At 30.8% G+C, this 17,457-nt stretch overlaps 1 protein-coding gene across 4 annotated transcripts in view; it reads left to right on the top strand.

Annotated features, from left to right (window-relative positions):
* The window catches only part of TrissinR (Trissin receptor), a 55,621-nt gene that overhangs the window by 17,269 nt on the left and 20,895 nt on the right, over nt 1-17,457 (top strand). The window contains exon 1 of one of the 4 annotated variants that reach the window (XM_065308877.1): nt 8,297-8,436. The exons of 1 other annotated variant lie outside the window; for it this stretch is intronic. The gene's annotated coding sequence lies outside the window, so the exon portion shown is untranslated. Of the gene's footprint in view, nt 1-8,296; nt 8,437-8,736; nt 8,753-16,737; nt 16,753-17,457 lie in introns of those variants that run through there. 2 more of the 4 variants (XM_065308879.1, XM_065308880.1) reach the window with 2 other exon arrangements.

The following is a 17,457-nucleotide window of genomic DNA, read 5'->3' as shown; positions in this document are numbered from 1 at the left end:
TCTATTCCCTTTGCTTGTACCAGTTCTGTGAGCTCTTTTCTCTGGTTTCTTATGGTCTTCCATACTGTCTTTTGGGTTCCATAGAAGTCATGTTCTAGTTGTTTTGAGAAGATCCTCCAGTGTTCGGATTTCGTCTTCCGTACTAACTCGTGCGTTTCTCTGCGGATTTGTTTGTAACTTTCGTATGATTCTTGCGTTCTTTGCGTGAGGTGTTGAATGTGTGCCTGCTTTTTTTCCTTGCATTTCATTTTGATTTCCTCGGTGAACCATGGAGTTCTCTTAGCAAAAGGATTCGGTTTCTTGATGATCTTCCTGCCTAGCGCTTCTTCGGCAGCCTGTTGTATGTTGCTTTTCAGCCTTTCCCATGCCGTATCAACGTTATCTCCTTCTTGTATGTTGTTGTTTGTAACTTTCTCCTTCAGTCTGTTAGCATATAGTTCTCTGGTTGTTTGGTCAGCTAGTCCTTCTGTTTTTATTTTTGTGCGCTCTTCGCATGTTTTTGCTTGTTTCTTTTGGAGGGATATTAGTCTCAGCTTCCCAATCACGAGGGCATGATCGCTTCCTATGTCTGCCGAGGTTAAGCTTCTTCTTGTTTGCGTGTTGAGATAATAAAGAATAAAATTAATTAATGTTCGTGCTATAGCCGCTGGCATCCTGTCCGCATTCGACGGATTGTAGAAGTTTTTTATGTTTGCGTTTCGCAAATAATTTTATTGCAAATTTTCATTTTCATGCGCTTAATATGCAGGTAATTCATTAGAGCAAATGATATTATAGAGGGGATGAAATAGTTTGCAGGGTTGCAGGTTTCGTGGAATTTCTAATTAAATCTTTAGAAAGTTATTAAGTAAGCTAGTTGGGCTTCGATCATTTATTTTACAAGTCTATTCACGCCAGTTTATTGACAAGCGCACAAATAGAAGAAAATTTAGTAAAAAAGGGGAATTTAATGATGAAAAGTTGTAGAGCTTCACTGTGACGTTGATGTAATAGATAAAAATGTGTTCAAGTGAAAATTTATATGATTTTAAGTCGATTTAATGCTCATTTTGTTGAAAAATACTGTTGAGATGAATTTGTTTAGTTTTTCTTGAATAACTCAATAACTATTAAAGATAAAATAGTTTTTCTTTTACAAGAGAATAAACAATTAAATTCTACTTCAAATTGTTTTTGAACGGTGTTCTTATCAATTATATATTAAAAGTTATAAGCAATTAAACTTATAGAATTAAAAAAATATAATATTAAAAAATGGGTTGATATGAAATTGTTTAGTTTTTATTGAATAACTCAAAAACAATAAAAGGTAGATTGGAAATTCTTGCACATTTGAATAAACAATCAAATTCTACATCAAATTGTTTTTAAACTGTGTTTTTGTCGTTTTTGTATCAAAAGTTATAAACAATTAAACTTCTATATTCAAAAAATATTTAAAATACAAATGTATTGACGTGAAATTGTTTAGTTTTTATCGAAAAACTCCAAAATAAATAAAGATAAATTAATTATTCTTTTACTAATGAATAAACAATTAAATTCTACATCAAATTATTTTTAAACGGTGTTTCTATCGTTTTCGTATCAAAAGTTATAAACAATTAAACTTATATTTTTTCTTTTCCTAAAAATACGCAACCACACATACTTGACATCGAATGTAGTGTTGCATAACATACACTTTCACTTCCACAACCCAAAACACCCTTCATCAACATAAACGTGCTTTACACTCCAATAAATTCATTAATAAATGAAAATAGTTGCAAACGTTCAACACTGAACGAAACGATACAGGTGTTTGATTGTTTTGAGTGCCCTTTAGTTTAAACCATGTGAATATCGCCCAACTAAAACTCATCGCGGATTTATGCAGGCCAGTCCTGTCAGTTCCCAAACTGCAAATTAATCTCTGTCAACCCGGCCGGGCGTAAACAGTAAATTATTCAAAACACAGCGCGCGGTACATTTTATGCGCGCGCGTAATCGTAATATATGCAATAATTAAAAGCGCTCCACTGTGCCACCGCTGTCGGAATAGCACACATTAATTAATTGGTTAATAGCATATAAATGTCCGCACGTCCCACGGTTTGAAACATAATCAAGCGTCACGTTTCTAAATTTATTCTCAATTTAATATTAAAATTCGCAAAAAAAAATTTCAAAGACGAAAATAATGCGCAGCGGGATATTACTCATTGTGACTTAATGATCTCATCTTTCCGGGATTAGCCTAATGGCGTCCTGGAACCTTTTTCCTTCATATTTTATGTACGGAATGTTTGTTATGCGTAGGGTTGAAAAATGCGCACGTTGCGATGCGGCGTATCCGTGATTTCAGCTCAATTTTTTCCTGTTTTTTACCGTGCTCATTTCCTACTTTTATTTCATGGTTGCACGGGTAGAAAACTTACTTATACCTACATCCGGATGGTGTGGAATTTATTATGACTATCAAAAGAGCATAACCGCAAACGTGAAAAGGATGGTTATTGTTTTAACTGTCAAGGGTCAAGGAAAGAGATAAAAAAATGAAAACGTGGAGATTTTTATTAATAACTTAAAAACTAATTAAGATAAATTAATTATTTTTTTAGGGATTTGTTAAGCATTAAAATCTTTATCAGTTAGTAAAAAGAATGTATTTATATCTTTATTATATAAAAAGTTATAAACAATTTAAATTATACTTTAAAATTTTTTACATCATCATTTTACTTGTTTATAACTTTTGATATAATAATAATAAAAACATCAAATAAAAATACGTTTATGTAGAATTTTATTGTTTATTTACTGGAGAAAGAAATTCTCTTTTATCTTTACAAGTTTTTGAGTAAACCAATAAAAACTAAATAATTTCATGTCAACCTATTTGACTATTATATTATTTTTAAATATATAAGTTTAATTGCTTATAACTTTTTATACGAAAACAATAAACACGCCAAATAAAAATTATTTGATGTAAAATTTTATTGTTTATTCACTGGTGAAAGAATATCTATTTTATCTTTAATAATTTTTGAGTTATTCCTTAAAAACGAAATAATTTCATGTCAACCTATTTGAATATTATATTATTTTTAAATATATAAGTTTAATTGCTTATAACTTTTTACACGAAAACAATAAACACACCAAATAAAAATAATTTGATGTAAAATTTAATTGTTTATGAACTAGTAAAAGAAAATCTATTTTATCTTAAATAGTTTTTGAGTTATTCAATAAAAACTAAACAATTTCACATCAACACACTTGATTATTCATCAATTCACCTATGATACTTAGTTAATCGAAATGTCTATCGACTGTCTACCAATTTACAAATTATTAGAACTAAACTTTACCAGTCTGTAATAAGTTCCCGCTCACAACTTGCGATAATTATTAATAGTAACGACTGCTAATTAGTGATGCGCCCGTCAAGAGCTAACATATATTGACGATATTAATAGATATTGATTAGTTTAAGCGTAATCACAAGTTATTAACAGTCACCCGAATATTGAAGTAATATTGAGTTGCATGACAAATTTATAAAACTCGTTAATTACAGTTTCAGTTTTGGGGTTTTGCGCGCAGTTTCAATTTCCAATGAGTTTGCACAATGCATAAAGTGTGTTTACAAAGAGTGTTTCCATTCGTTTGTTTTGCTTCCACTTTGTAATTTGCAACTTTCAATCAAATGCACTTTGTTTGCATCAAATGATTTGGCGTTTGCAATAAGTGCGGAATCGATAGGGAGTGATTTAGTTATTTGAACGAGATTGCGTGGAATTTCAATTTGTGTACGTATAGACTACAAATTAAGAAATTGCATTGGAAAATATTTAAAAATACGAATTTTACGTTTTATTTAAAACTATTAAAGATAAATTAGAATTTCTTTCACCAGTGAATAAACAGTTAAATTCTTCATCAAATTATTTTTAAATGGTGTTTTTATTGTTTTTATATCAAAAGTTATAAACAATTAAACTTATATTTTTGAAAAAATATATAAAATATAAATGTATTGACATGAAATTGTTTAGTTTTTAATAAATAACTCAGAAACAATTAAAGATAAATAAATTATCTTTTCACAAGTGAATAAACAATTAAATTCTACATCAAATTATTTTTAAACGGCGTTTTTATCATTTTCGTATCAAAAGTTATAAACAATCAAACTTATATTTTTTCTTTTCCAAAAAATATATAAAAATTTACTAAGTAATAGTTTAATTGGTTATAACTTTTAAGAAAATAAAGATATCAATAAACTGTTTTACAACTTGATAAAGAATTTAATTCTTAATAAACTCATGAAAAAATAATTAATTTATCATGATTAGTTTTTAAGTTATTAACAAAAATGTCAACATTTTCAACTTTTTTTCTCTTTTTTTCCTTTTTTATTTAATATTTCCTAAAATAATATCAGAAATACTACGAAATACATATTATTCCATTCATGTTTAAAAGTTTCTTAGACCAATTATAATAAACTCCTGAAGCAAATTATATTCACCGTCAAGTCAAAGACGAAAGTTGGTCACGAATCATCGAAAACAACCGCAAATTACGCCCTCAACTTAAACTACACAAACTACGAGTAGACCACAACCCAACAGTTGAATTTCATACGTAAAAAATATTACCTTTCAGGTGTGAATAAAATACAGTATTCGAGTACTTTGAAAACAAAAATGTAAAATTTTTGTCTGATCCCTGAATACACAAGCCGTAAATCCCTATCGCAAACCACTCAACTAGTCTGATTGGCTGCGTGCGTCGGAATCGAATCGAATCAAATCGAATACTTTGTATTTACAGAATCAGCGTGTGTTTGCAACTGGAGGCGAAAGGTATCGACCCTCAAATTACATTCTTCAACGCAGTGTTCCATTGTTGTGTTAACACAAAAGTCAAATGCAAAAATTACAGATTCCTGTAATTTTATTCATTCTTTTAAGTTTTAATTAAAATTTTATCTTCTGCACTTGCAAAAGCTTTTATTAAATGTAATTATAAAAGTGTTGAAATTTTTTATGTATTTTCATGGAAACTCAATTTTTATTTAATATTTTTCTATATATATAAAAATTCGATATGTAAAACTGGTTGTCAAGATTCCCTGGCAATTTCCTCAACGTATGCATATGAATTGTTTACAATTTGCGCCCGCACCGAAAACTCAGCTGGTAAACACTGTAAAATTCACATATTTATATCAGCTCGATATTCGCATCAAATATTTGCCTCATGGCGAGTAAATCGCATAAACATTTAGACATTTTCCACGCACAACATTTTTCGAAATTAGTTTTTATTAGTATACGTTATAAATCCTCCAACTATATACAACTACTAGCTTTATCCCACGGCTTCGCTCGCGTTGAATCCATCAAATAAATATTAGAAATCAATGAAGTTGCTTCCGTACGCGTCTGTAGTCACAGAAGAAGTAACAATGAAGTAGAATGGCGGGAAGTTTAAAATGGCTGAAAGTATAGTCTATGGAAGTATAGTGTACAGTCTCCATAGTGTAGTCAATTGGATTTGATGTTGACGTAGCTGTCGGTAATACAGTGTGATAATACAGTGTGATGGTACTATAGTACTTAGGTTTGAGCTTCATTGCTGGAATGCTAGATGGCGTTAAAGTAGTCAAATAGCCAGATGCAGAGGTATTATTGGCTAAACAATTTCTTTATTTTATTTAAAAAATAATTTTTTTTATTAAATAAAAAGTAGCCTATAACCATTCGGGGACCACTAAGAATATGTGTACAAATTTTCATGATGATCGGTTAAGTAGTTTATGCGTGAAAGTGTAACAAACATCAGGACATTCGCATTTATAATATTAGTAGGGATACACTTACACATGTAACGTTGGTTGCATATATTGCTCGAAACTTTGTAATTGAACATAAACTAAGCTGTAAGCTGTAATAAATTCCGGCTGAAAATATGAAAAATGCGCGCAATCTCGAATGCCATTTGCATAACGACGACTTTCATTTAACGTTAATTTCCATCCACCGAATTCAACATATTTCCCGCTGGCATTTTTGTAATGCTAGATATTATTCATATACGCAGTTAATATCAAATATAAACGTATTCACTGACTAGGAAACATTCCGCAGCGAGAAACAATTTAATAAATTACAAAAATACAAAGAAAAAAAAAAGAAAAAAAGCAATTAATTAATAAAAATTTACAATTCTCAAGAGAGATTCTTTTCTTTTTCTTGTATTATTTTTTTCTTTTGTATTGTTTCATTGTCGTTGGATTGATTTATCACCGATGAAAAATAGGTCGAGCGCATTACTAATTAATTGAATACACCTTTTATCGCAGGTGCAACACGTGTCCTCGCATCATTAATAATCGCACGTGTAAATATTTTCGCATTCGCGAAGGTATTTGCTGGAATATTCAGCAAGTATGCGTGAATCTAGGAATCTAGGAAAATAGGAATCTAGGACTAGGTCAATCGAAATGTATGTGTGTGTATACGAAGGGAAAGTGTACGAAGGGGGAATTGATCGTGCGGAGAGTTTATTTGACGAAAGTTGGTCACACTTTGAAATTAGTTCTATTTTTGGAGTTGTGAAGTGAAAAGAAAAGTTTTTTGAGTAAAGTAACGCCCTCTACCGGTGAAAGCTTGATTTTAAGTTATAACACTGCAGTATAGGCAACAGTATATACCTTAAATTAATTTAATGTATATTTGGTTGCATAAAACTTAATATTTTAGTCTTTAACGTAAAAAACTGATTTTTTACTTTAAATTTTGTGAATTTAATTTGAAATTTCTAAAATAAAAAAATTTGTTATTGAAAAAACTGCAAAATTTTAATTATTAATTAAAATTTGACAAAATAATGTCAAAAACATCGAAATATAGGCAACAGAATATACAGAAATTAATTTAATGAACATTTGGTTGCATAAAGTATATGAAAATTAATGTTTTTTAATTAAAAATTAATCTAGATTGATGAATGCACAAATATTTTAACTTTATGAAAATTAAAATCAAATTAAATAAAATTTTAGTTGTTTAATTAAAAAACCAATAAAAATTCTATATGTATGTGTGTGTGTCACTCTATTTGTATGGATAGGTTATGAGATGAATTACCATTGATCAAATCCAGATGGAGTTGATTAAACGAGACGGGATATGACTTGGGACATTGCGTCATCCATATCATGTGTGTCCTATGTAATTTACCTGCAATTCGTCAACAAGCGCACCGTCGCCAATATTAATAAACCGGACACTTGAAGGCGCCACGAGGTAATTTCATCCCGGAAATTATATTTGATGTCAACAACATTAGATATTACAAATTACAAATTACGAATCATAATGTAAATCATGTAAGTTTTCTTTAATTTAATTTTTTTGTTTTTTGTTTTTATGATTTTTTATGTATGCAACCCAATATGCAAGGTACTTAACGATGCTTTTTATGATTGAATGAATATTTTGTGCATAGTCATGTATAAAACGCGCGTAATGAAACAAGCGGCGACTTTTTGCCGATCACCGATCGCTTTTGATATATTAGTCCGCCGACTCGCAGACGCGTTGTTCAGCATCCATGTCCAGACGTGCGCTCCTTATCACCACTTGACGCATTCTTCTATTCATTTAGCAATTTGCGAGCATTTTTGGGTATTGGTTAATTTTTTTAAGCAAAAAATTTGATTTTCTGGGAAAAAAATCATTTTTTCTTTAAATTTTTCGATTTTCTTGCTTTAAAAACCGTTTTTATTAATTTTTATACTTTTAAATAATTTTAAACAACAAAAACAAGTGTCATACTCATTTTAAACAATTTTAAAATTAATTTTTTGTGTTTTTTTGCCGAATTTTAAAATAAAACTTAATTTTATTCAATTATCAGCCTTGCTAATCAAATTGTTACTCTAAACTTTGATTTTAATTAAGCAAGACTCTGATTGCGACGAATTTAAATTGCTAATTTTGTTTTGTCAACGTTTAGACACATTTAATTTACTTTCGCGTTGTATTTCGCGCAGCGAAAATTCTCGCGTATAAATAAATGGTGGAGGCGCCGGGCATTATTATTTTCAAGCCCGAAATTAAAATATTTGCGCCAGATAAATATTTAATAATTAATAAATCATTATGACACAGAAAAAGAGTTAGAGTTAGACTCTGGGCGGGTGGAAACGATTTCCAGGCGGCCCGATCGGAGCGACGACGCAAAGCTTGCGAAGAACGAGCTTTCCTCGCCAGTATCACGTCGCGCGTTGCAGGAATCGTATCGTGCGGAATTTCACTTACGTGGGCAATGAAACTACGACGTCCAAACTAGTAATAATTAATGATTTTATGCAAATAATTGAAGTTAAAAATAAAAAAAGTGAAAATTTTGGAATAAATTTTATTTCCAGTGAGTATAATTAATTAATTAATTTTAATCATGTCAAAAGTTTTAATAATTAATTATTTATAGTTGAATATGTAATATTCTCAAAGGTGATCAATCAAATAATAATTTTCAGTTGAATTTTAAAATTAATTTTGAAAATTTAATAAGAACTAGTTTAATATTCCGTTTGAAATGTGCAACAATGTTTGTTTTGCGATAGGTTCAGTTCGTGTTTTATGAAGGTGTGTGAATTCATTGAATCCTCGGAAAATCGCACCGCTTCGGGGCATATTAACGGCTCACGCAAAGGATCATAACCGAATGCGAATTCCCTCGAGTAAGAATCTCATCAAAATTCAGCGCTATACGACCGCAAAAACCAAAGAGAAAAAGTTACACACACACACATATATTGAATGTCTATATTATATAACTTATCTTATCTTATTCAATTAGTTGCGGTTACACTAAATTAAATCAATTTGTGTTTTGTGATGCAATAAATTTATAGAGAGCGAGTTGTTTCGGAAATTTGATCATTGGATATTGAGTAGGTACGTAATTTCAATGCATTATTCATTGGACGTTATCAAACTAGTTATAACCGAGTTTAGCGATACTAAAAGGGGATTATTGCTAAGAGCATGCCAACAAACAAGAAACGTGCTGGATTCCAGCATGAAACATGGTGATATAGGCAACAGAATATACAGTAAATTAATTTAATGTATATATGGTTGCATAAAATGTAATATTTTGATGTTTTGCTTGAAAAATGATAATTTAGTTTAATTTTTGAGAGATTAAATTAAAATTTTTAAAATAAAAGTATTTTAAATTGAAAAAAAGGTAAAATTTTTAATTTTAATTAAAATTTGACGAAATAATGACACAAATATTGAAATATAGGCAACAGAATAAACAGAAATTAATTTAATGTATATACAGTTGCATAAAATAAGTTTATATGTTGTCTAACCTCAAAAAATTATGTTTTACATTAAATTTCGTTTTTTTAACGTAAAATTTTTAAATCAAAAGAATTTTAAATCCAAAAAAAACTATAAAACTTTTAATTTCACTAAATTTTTTTCTTATTATTATCATGTTAACTCTACTATAGGCAACCCACTATACCCTAAAACTAATTTAATGTACATTTGGTTGCATAATACAAACAAATTTCCCTATCAAAATTTAAAAAATTCCTATTTCACCTCCAATGACGTTTGTTTAACATGCTTATCTATAAATACGCAAACAGGTAGTGTGTGCATAGAATAAAGCAAATATTTAACTACTACCTGCACCGATTAGTCCGATATTTATGATGTGAGTGTTGTTTAACCTTCGAATCGAAATTAATTAATACTCGGAACCATTATCTTCATATTCTCTGATTAAGTCATCGATATAATTTCGGCAAAACTGTTTTTGTCACTTCTATCTGATCAGAATCAATCTTCATCCTTTGTGTTTTTTTGCTTTTGTTTGATTCTCATATGTGGGACGGAATGAAGGAAAGAAGAAATTCCGGCGCTGTGTCGGCACGTTCTTTATTTTTCTACGATATCGCGCTGTCGGTTTTATTTTTTAGGCGGATGTGACCAGAAACACAATGTGAACAAATGGCACGCATCTGATAGCAATAAAAACGCGAATTCTTCTTGGCATTCTCCTTAGATACATGTACATTGTTTTTACTAGAAGACTGTTTTATTTCTTTGTATTCCAACAAGAGTATTAGTATGTGTTTTTTATTTAAATCAATTCGGTATGATCATAGAGTGAAAAAGTAAACAATGAGATGTATTTTGTTTATTAAATTTATTTTTGTATTTTTATCTGGGAATAGCAAGATGTGTAATATTATGATTTGTGTTTCTATTGAAATTCTATGAGAATACGATGGATTTTCATGTTTTTATTTATTTTTTTAGTATTTTGCAGAGATAAAGATGAATAATTCATGATATACTGATAAAATCATATTTATTTTTATTATTTTATTAATCTATGTGAATATTAGGTCGATTTTTTGTTTTAAAATTTTAAATATTCTTTAATTTCCGTAAATTTAAAAAAAAATTGAAAAATTAGATAAATTTATTTAAAAAATATATTTCAGCTGTGTATTTATAAAACTAGCGTCTAATTACAGTAATTATGGTTTAATTAAAAGAAAAAAGAGGAATATTTAATACAAATACTAAACTTTATTCACTATTATTTGACGTTTTAATGTTTTTAAGGTTATAAGGTCATACTGCAAGGCAATAAATTAAGATTATGACTTTATGGCACGGAGAAAAATAGCAGAAGTGCTTGTAAGTTTCAAAAAGCAAAAATAAAGTTGGCACATGCCGGGAATTCAGTAAACATTGAACGTGAAAAGATTAAACGATTTAACATGACTTTCAAGAACAAGAAAGCGCAATAATTCATTGAAAATTTCATCAAAAACCTTTTTCTATTGTTCCTAGCCTTATTTGCTTAAAGATTAATAAATAATTTAATAAAATCTTATTTATTTTCAATAATTTTAATTAATTATTAAGTAATTTATTTAAAAAAGCAATAATTTTTCATTATTTTCTTAAAAACTTTGAAAAATCCGTAAAATTTTTGATATATACGTCTGGTTTGAAAGTGATAAGTGCCAGCACGTGAATATTATAATATATTTCGGCCGAGAAAACCCCCGGGGGCGGCAGGTGGTGTCATACCAATCCTTCAACTTTGTCTTTTCGGCGCACACATTTTTCATATCATCCATGAAACCACATCACGAATATCTCTTAAGAAGAAAAAAATTATACATGTCATGCAATTTCCAAACCACTGAATGATTGAGTACAGAACATGTCATACATCAATTTTGTTTTACTTTGTAAAATTTAAATTAAAGAACTTACAAGGAAAAAAATAGCAAAAAGTTTAAATTAACTTTAAAAGTTTTATTGTGTTGAGTGCAAAATAGTTTCAAAAGTACAATCTGTCCATGGTTAATTAAAGCGCCAACATCCGGCTCCGAAAGTTGGCTTAATGAAGTTCTTAATGAAGAAATTATAACGCGCGCGAAACTTGCGCGACTCGTCTGCGTGCTATCGCATCCACTCACATTTATTATCATCTACTAAAGTACTCGTACGTACAAACCGGAAGAGCAGTCGCACAACTTCTGGACTATTATACTATCAACAAATCACTCTGCCAACTACAATTATTATATCATTTTGCAACATTATGACTAGTGCAGATAACTTTTACGATGTCAAGCATATGTATATGATTCATATTTGCTTAATCATATTTTCCGACGATTTTCGATAGGGAATATCTTCTAAACTAAAAGAGATAGCGATCAGCGGATTGCAGATTAAGAAAGATTGAATAATTTTCTATTAGATAAGAATTTAAAATTATTTTATTTCAAAGAGTAAAAGGTCGAAAAATGCGACTAAAGTGCTAAAAAGTGACATTTTTCAATTTTTGACCATTTTCTTCAATTGTGAATATCTCGTAAACTAAAAGAGATATCGACCAGCGGATTGCAGATTAAGAAAGATTAAATAATTCTCTATTAGACAAGAATTTAAAATTATTTAATTTCCTAGAGTAAAAGGTCGAAAAAGGGAACTAAAATTGCTAATTTGTGAAATTTTTCAAAATTTGACTTTTTTCAATTGTGAATATCTCGTAAACTAAAAGAGATAACAACCAGTGAATTACAGATTATTAAAGATTTGTAAATTCTCTATTAAGTACAAAAATAAAATAATTAAATATCGCGGAGGAAAAGCTCCAAAAATGCAACTGAAACTGCTAATTTCTGAACTTTTTCATTTTTTCCATTTTTTTTTTCAATTGCGAATATCTCATAAACTAAAAAAGATAAAAAGAAACGGATTGAAAATTCTCAATCTACATCAAATTCTCTATAAGATAAAATGTATCTGACATATATTTTTATAGATGTATCAAAGAGAGGCGACTATTTAATGATGATGACTACCAGAAAGCAAATGAAACATGTTGACAGCATGTTTGAAACACTTGCACAAAGAAGTGTACGGAAAATAGAACACAGACGGCCGTCACGAGCCAGGAAAAAGTTGAAAGCCGTCAGAAACGTTTGAGGCACCGTGTGTGGGCTACGCTTTTTGTTTGATGTATTACATTTCAAAGCGGGATCTCAGCTTGCACGAATTGCATTCTTGTTGGGCAGATTAAAAACCTTCGAAAAAATTTTAAACAAAATACGTCTTGGAAAACTGCTTTGATTGGCGGTAGATAAAGCTAAGCATCCTAGAACCCCCATTATCATCAAATTCAGGTTCAATAGGGGCGAGAAATACCGGTATTTGTAACGGTAAACCGGTATTTTTACAAGTTGATGAAAAAAATTGAAGAAAAACTTACACAATTTTTATCGACATAAAATTGTGTTAATTTTAAGAATAAAATACCGGTATACCGGTATATTAACCGGTATTAGTATCGGTATACCGGTATTTTGGAAAATCGATATTTTTTTATACAAATACAAAAAAAAATTAAAAACATAAATAATTGAATTTTTAAAAACCGGTATTACCAATTAACCGATATTTTAACTTAAAAAAATACTGAAATACCGGTATTAAACTAAAAATTCCTTAAAACATCCCAAGTGACATCTTAAAAAGTCCTAAATGGCAATATTTATTATGATGTTAAACAACATTCATTGCTTCGGCAATATTCGCTTTTATTACCGGTAAACGAATGTAATGGCCACTGGCACGCTCGAAAAGGCGCGTGTTGTATTTAATGGCGGTCATTAAACTGGGCTTTTGTGCGCGTCTCATCCAGTTGAGGAAATAAAAGATCTAGGAAACTCAAGTGGGATCTTCACCACTTTCGCGTCACGATCGTATTCCTACTTTATGTATAGTATACATGCCTGTAATTTGCAATAAAGTATAGTGGGTTGCAGCCCCTGTGCGCATATCGACATGTACGTAAATCAGTTTCTATTTGTAATATCTCAAACTGTAATTAGTATTTTGATCAAGCATTACCGAATACAAGGAAATTACGCCACCTGCGGCAAGACGCGCGTTCGTGGAGCTCCTGCCGGTGTTCGACATCCGCTTTGCAAGCTGTTTATTAATAATTTTATAACTACTGCGCCATAAGAGAATACAAGGGTAGCTTAACCTCTATAAATCTCGGAAATAGCTTGGAAAGGTAAGTTAATTTGATTAAATTTTCAATCAACGAAAATATAATCAACTTTTCTATATTCTCGCAGCGTGCGACCACGTGATGTACATTTGGAGGTATACACGTGGAGAAATCCCGACCGTCTCGACGTTATTACTGATTTAATTTAAAGCGGCACGCATTCGGCATTCGCGACGTCACACGGACGGACGGAATTTGCATATCTCGAATCGCGCAATGAGAAGACAAGAAGACTGGCAGACGTTGTGCAATTACAATAAGAACACATTTATTTGCATTCATTACTCGGCTTTGGGGCCCAAACGAAAAAAAAACTACGGCAATTCACGGTGATTCAACGATTGTTAAATGAATAAATTGTGGAATTTGAAATTTCGATTGCACTTATCTCGTAAACTAAAGGAGATATAAAGGTCAAATTGCAGATTCTTGATCTACGGAAAATTCTCTACAAGATAGGCTAGTTAAAATCAAAATCTAAGAGATGAAATTTTGGGTCCTAAGAAAAAAATGGGCAAGGGGGGGTGCTTGATACTTTTTTTCGACGATTTTCAATAATTAATATCTCTTAAACTAAAAGAGATAGCAACCAGCGGAAAGTAGATTATGAAAGATTGGATCAATCTCTATTAACTATAGATTTAAAATTATTTAATTTCAAAGAATAAAAGGTCGAAAAATGTGACTAAAAGTGCTAAAAAGTGACATTTTGCAATTTTTGACCATTTTCTTCAAATGCGAATATCTCATAAACTAAAAGAGATAGGAAGGCCAAATCTCAGATTCTTAACCTACGAAACATTCTCTACAAGATAGGCTAGTTAAAATCGAAATCCAAGAGATGAAATTTTGGGTCATAAGAAAAAAATTGCCAAGGGGGGGTGCTTGATTCTTTTTTTCGACGATTTTCAATAATTAATATCTCGTAAACTAAAAGAGATAGCAACCAGCGGAAAGTAGATTATGAAAGATTGGATCAATCTCTATTAACTATAGATTTAAAATTATTTAATTTCAAAGAATAAAAGGTCGAAAAATGTGACTAAAAGTGCTAAAAAGTGACATTTTGCAATTTTTGACCATTTTCTTCAAATGCGAATATCTCATAAACTAAAAGAGATAGGAAGGCCAAATCTCAGATTCTTAACCTACGAAACATTCTCTACAAGATAGGCTAGTTAAAATCGAAATCTAAGAGATGAAATTTTGGGTCATAAGAAAAAAATGGGTAAGGGGGGGTGCTTGATACTTTTTTTTGACGATTTTCAATAATTAATATCTCTTAAAGTAAAAGAGATAGCAACCAGCGGATTGTAGATTATGAAAGATTAGAAAATTCTCTATCAGATGAAACTATAAAATAATTATATTTCCTACAGTAAAGGGTCGAAAAACGCGACTAAAAGTGCTAAAAAGTGACATTTTTCAATTTTTGATCATTTCCTTCAAATGTGAATATGTCGTAAACTAACAAAGATAGGAAGGCCAAATCTCAGATTCTTAATCTACGAAACCTTCTCTACAAGATATGCTAGTTAAAATCGAAATCTAAGAGATGAAATTTTGGGTCATAAGAAAAAAATGGGCAAGGGGGGGTGCTTGATACTTTTTTCGACGATTTTCAATAATTAATATCTCTTAAACTAAAAGAGATAGCAACCAGCGGAAAGTAGATTATGAAAGAATGAATAATTCCCTATTAGATAGGAATTTAAAATTATTTAATTTCAAAGAGTAAAAGGTCGAAAAATGCGACTAAAAGTGCTAAAAAGTGACATTCTGCAATTTTTGACCATTTCCTTCAATTGTGAATATTTCGTAAACTACAATAGATATAAAGGTCAAATCGCAGATTCTTTAATCTCCAAAAAATTCTCGATCAGATAACACATTTAAATTGTAAACTGTATTTTATAGAAACTTTAGTAAATACGAGTAACAGTGTGTGTTTTATAATTTCAAACAAAACAAACCGCATTTGCCTCAGGGGACAGTCAACATATCAAATACCCTGAATAATTAATACCACCACCTAACAGAATAACTAATTAACGATTTGAATCAGTGTATCGAATGATGTGTACATAGTATTACATCCAAACATCACGAACGCTGACGCAGTGTGCGTAATATCCCTTGGGTTAATAGACAATCGGATATTTCGGCGTCTCATCAACTGCATATTGATGATGGGTCGTCGATATCTGATGTCTAAGCTTGCGCATACATCTCATAAATGTTTTTCTTCGATCACCGACGCCGACAATGCTTAAATATTTAATCAACTTAAATCATTGCCTATTAACCTTTCGTTAATACTTAAATATTCCGATATTCAAGGGCAGACACTAGTTTGATTCCAATAATAATTCAATTTAACCTTTCGTGATATATTTGTGAGTAATTCCAACTTGTTGAACTTTTTTTATACGAAAAAAAGTGATGAGTATTTTAACTTTGCGTCTGGCTGCCATAGAAATAACAAAATGTAGAAAAGTTGGGAAAATTACACATCTCGCAGCGCAAAGAAACTGGAATTGACTGCAAGTCAAATTTTGTTGTTGTTTCTCCGCTTGGGTTAACTTGTATGAGATAAAGTTGTTGTTTTCGTGCGTGGTGCGCATTCTTATGTTGTGCGCGCGTGTTTATTGTGTGTAAAAGAGTAAAAAGCCAAAGAAACTAAAGAAATAAGCAACTTACCTTGTGTAATTAAGGTGGTAGTGATCAGGAACATCATGGGCAAGGCACAGAACACTCGCAAATTGAATATTTAGTGATTAAACGTAATAATTTGTAAGAATATAACGTTTTTACGCGCGTAAAAACCGTTACAACCTCTATATTGCACGCAGAGTGGCAGTGAACGCGCGATAACGCGTTTGCTACGCGCGTGAGCCGAACTTACCCGAACTTACCCGAGCATTAGAAGACTGTCGAGTATAGTATGTGTGAAGTGTGCAGCATTCGCGCAGAAAAGAAATCAGCAATATCTATATATATAAAAATGAATTGCTGTTCGTTAGTCTCGCTAAAACTCGAGAACGGCCGAACGGATTTATCTTATCTTGGTCTTGAATTATTCGTGGAGGTCTAGGGAAGGTTTAAAAGGTGAGAAAAATTCGAATAATTGCCGGGAAAATCCTCAAAACAGCTCTTTTCTATAGAATAAAATTTGACATTGAGATTCAATCATAGTTATAGTTAAATAGTTGAATTCGAGATGGCGCGCTGAAGTGCATTATTGACAAAACTTTATATAATTAATTTCTTTAAATTAAAATTGCTAATCTTATTGATAGAATTGACTCTTACTACGAGTATGTCTAGAACAAGAGAATAAAAACGAATTACATTTTTATTAAACACTGCCGGAACGAAGTCGCGGGCAACAGCTAGTAGGTAATATAAAAACAAAAACAAAAATAAAATAGGTAATAAATGATATAATAGTACAAGGTTTTGTTGAGTTTGATGATTGCTGATGTCTATATCAGTTTTAGTCGTAGTTTATATTCTGTGTTACGTAAAGGTAGCGTCAGCATCTGTAATCTGTCTTTTTATGACCCGCCAACATGTGCGTTTGGTTGCAGCACATGCTGACGCACAAAGAAACAAATATTAGGCAAGCAAATCGTAAAACGTGAAGAAAATTGGTTATGTCGTAACTTTGGCAGCGCAAATTATATGTAGGATATTTTAGGATAATTTCAATTTGTATATTGTTTGTTTTCAGTGTAAATATTTATGTTCATTATGATCACTTGTTATTTATTGCCTGGGGAAATGCTAAGAAAACATGATGAAGAGAAAACG

Source organism: Atheta coriaria, unplaced genomic scaffold (genome assembly GCF_025399875.1).
Source record: "Atheta coriaria isolate IRGN ID8LTWV9N9 unplaced genomic scaffold, Caltech_Dcor_3.1 hic_scaffold_7_pilon, whole genome shotgun sequence".
In the NCBI taxonomy this organism is placed as follows: domain Eukaryota; kingdom Metazoa; phylum Arthropoda; class Insecta; order Coleoptera; family Staphylinidae; genus Dalotia; species Dalotia coriaria.
Note: the sequence above shows the minus strand (reverse complement) of the source record. Positions and strands in the feature narration are given on the sequence as shown.